This window comes from Sinocyclocheilus anshuiensis, unplaced genomic scaffold, assembly GCF_001515605.1.
Source record: "Sinocyclocheilus anshuiensis isolate Anshui unplaced genomic scaffold, SAMN03320099.WGS_v1.1 scaffold2251, whole genome shotgun sequence".
In the NCBI taxonomy this organism is placed as follows: domain Eukaryota; kingdom Metazoa; phylum Chordata; class Actinopteri; order Cypriniformes; family Cyprinidae; genus Sinocyclocheilus; species Sinocyclocheilus anshuiensis.
The window spans coordinates 55274-59049 of record NW_015540977.1 but is presented as its reverse complement, the minus strand read 5'-3'; positions in this window follow the sequence as shown (position 1 = coordinate 59049).

Here is a 3776-nt window from a genome sequence, read left to right as displayed (position 1 = left end):
CTGATTGGCCAGCTATCCAGTGCATTGTGATTGGCCGAATACCTCAAGCGTGTGATGGAAATGTTACGCCCCTAACATACTGTGATGCCCTGTCCGGCCAGAGCGACGACACAACAACACTAAAACCCATTTATAAAAAACGTACTTACAGTCTTTGAGTCAGAACAGCCGACATTGTAGTCTACTCTACTGAAACAGTCCTCCATAAAATGCGCTGCACACATCTGCATATTTGGGTTGAACTGTTCTGGAACAGTGTTTTAAATACAACTTAACCACTGATTTCTAGTTGGGTCCTCTTTTGGAAGGCCAAACAAAGTAGTTTCGCTTTCACAACGAAACACACAGTGTCACACACGGCGGGCTTGAGAATTTTCTCAAAAACTTAAAATATTAAAAAGTTATAGAAGTTTAAATTTACTGTAAAGAAAATACACTGTACTAATTTTATTTTATTTTATATATAATAAATATTTTACATAACAGGTTTTACTCTAAAATTGCTATAAAATTAAAGCCTTATGTCTAAATAAGTTATGTTCCAAATTTGAAGTTGATATGAAAAAAATTGAGGTTCCTGTGAGATTTTATTTAGGCGTTATAACACAAACAGCCACCGGGTGCCATCTAAACTCCATTGAATTTTTTAATGCATTTTTTCTGTCACAAATGTCTAGATTTCTCTGTCAATATTACTTCTTAATAAGTAATACTGTAATATTACAATATTACAAAATAACCACTAAATATGGAATCCTGAGACACAGACCTTTCCAATTATATGTTTTTTGTCAAGATTATAAAAAGTTTTGATTCTAAAAGACCGTAATGCATTTTGTAATATGACACTTGACACCGCCCGCTAAGGGGGAGGAGACTGCCAAAGGATTTTAAAGTACCATTTCCATGGTAAGGCAATATCCGATTTCAAAATGGTTTACACAGGATGAATCTTGAGCTTCTAAGCTTTCAAACGATGTATAATTTATGATAATTACTAAACGATTTGATAGAGAAAAAGGACAACAAAAAAAGAGCACCAAGCGTCCCACAGGTGGGACGGTGACAGTTAAGGGGTTAATGGGCCAAACACTGATTAATAGAATAAGCTGACACAAACTAATCTTGATTATTCAAAAGTCATATTTCATTAAAACATTTTAAAATGATATAAAGCTTGGTTTTTATTGAGATAAAATGTGCATTTCCTACTCTTAAGGTCCCATTCACCAAGATACCTACTCCTTTACCCCCACCCTTGGATTTATACATTTATTTTAACAATGAATAAAGTCAAGTCCCGCCCTTTAATTTTTCACATTCTAAAACCTGTTTCACTCTGAAATATGTCTCAATACACAAATCAATTCAGCCATAACTTCTGTTACATGAATTTAAGTTTGCTAAGCAACGCAGGACATGTTATTCAAAATCTAAATGGCAGGATACAATATAGGTTTGCTTTTGTTATATTTAAATGGACATTGCATTTTTGTAGTGGTAAAGGTTAAAACAATGTTAAGATACTAATAAATAGTGTTTCGTTGAACTCTGACTCGGCTGTTTGGGACTCGGACTTGAGTCCGACTCGGCCCATTTTGGACTCGGACTTGACTCAGACTCAACTTAGGTGGACTCGAACCCAACATCACATATTACTGAAAAAAGTACCCTATTACAACAAATCTTAAACTGCTTGAAGCTTTATAACGTTCTGAATTCTACATAACGTTACCTGGGCGAGCAGAGCTCTTAGCATTTAAAAATGAATGAAGAATAAAGACCAACCTCCGACAAAACAACAGAGAGCGTGGTGAAACTAATCTTCTTCCTCTGAGGTTTAATGGTGTTTGGCAAACAAACGTAGGCTATGTGTTTTAGCGCCACCCGCTGGACTGGAGCGTGAAGCAGCGCGAGGCAGGAAATAATACGGGTAAATTTACTTAGTGCGTCTAAGGCCCGGGAGTGACGCGTGATGACGAGTGACCGGGAGTGAAATTATCCCGGAGTGACGCGTGGTGATGCGCTGCCAAGATGGCGACGGCCCGCTCTGCCCAGTTTGGGCTTCAAAAACACTCTTCGGAACTCTACGGGTGACGTCACGGACACTACATGTTTTTATACAGTCTATGGTCTAAGGTGATCTGATTTTTCTTTCTTTAACAAATAAATTACAAATAAATGAAAAGGAGTTCAAATTAGCCTCACATGGTATTTGATCAACATCAACAGTCTTTGTGATTGAGGATTAGAGAAGAAAAACGAGTGAATTATTAGTGAAATATTTCAATTAAATTAAATATTGTGTGTTTGAGTAGGCCAGTGGTTCCCAAACTTTTTCTGCTGGGCCCCCCTTTTGTAGAGAAAAATATTTTCAATTGTCATCCTCCATGTTCTTTGAATATAAACACCGTCGTCATCTGTGCGCAAGTGATTCTGGGATATGGTAGGGTGCGAAGTGTCCATCAGGACTGCGTTCCAGTCCGTTTTTTTATGCCCTTCACTCGCAAACTTCCCTCCGTCTCATTTACTCGGCTGTACGTCATTGATTATGTTGCATGAGTGCCCACTTCTGGCGGAACCCTTGGAATGGGCTGAACTGAAACGTCCTAAGCCCTTGATCACTTAGAATCAGCTATGGAGTTGGTTTATTGTTTACATTTTTTCCCTTATGAATTTGTTTGGTGCAGCATTCTATATGTATATAGGTATGTTTGGGCTATTATAAATGTTATAAATAAAAATGATATATTATAGAGTTGTTTGGGTTGGGGATAAATTAAACGCGATCTGTGATGACGTCACAATCGTATTGCATTGTGGTCTATGAAGAGGCCTGAAGTGTGCATATGAAGCAGACTCGCTCCCTCGGTCAAAATCGAGGGGTTGAGGGTATGTCCATATAAACTTCCCTCGTCCACTTCAAGAAGTGGAACGCACTTCAAAATGGCAGCGGGGATTCCCCCGAGGGGAAGTGCTTAGGGAAGTTTGCAGTGCTGTCTAAAAGAGGAGTGGAACGCAGCCCAGATGTACACTTCATTTTCCTGGGAAATCCATTTGGTGCATTTGAAGTCGCTTTCGAAATACGTCAGCCTTCGTCGCGCCGCGATGATGCAATCGGCCGTGGAATGCGGTCTTCGGAGGTTGCATCCTGAATTGGGACAGCTTACGTCGTGATGCTGTGATGCAAACGCACTTCAAATGCGCTCTCCGGAGTCCAAGCACTTCAGTTTGGGACAGCCTTCGTCGCACCGCTGTGACGCAATCGCACTTCAAATGCGCTCTCCGGAGTCCACAGCACTTCAGTTTGGGACACAGCTGAAGTGACATACTAGGCTTGTTTGAGATGCGCCTTACCTTGCCTGAAATGAAGGCGAGAGTAGGCGGCTGCAGTGAGGGGAGGAGTGAAATAAGCGCAGGCAAGACGGACAGTTCTGCCCTCTCGAAGTGGAACAGATACCAACGAGATCAAAGGCAGATATCGCGTTATTCTCACTTACATGCTGTGTTGCTAATAAACATGATATAATTTCAGTTCTGTTGCTTTTATATGAAAATAAATATGATGAACAAGACACTCAAAGTGCTTGCTATTTAATTCCATACGAAAGGTGTATTTATCATCCATTTTTACTTTAATACTAACATGTATTTTAGATTTTTATAGAAATATGACAACAATCACATATCTCACACAGAGATCACACTGTCATAGTGTTTGGGAATATTCATGCATAATTTAAATACATAATCATATGAAATCAGATAAAAATAAA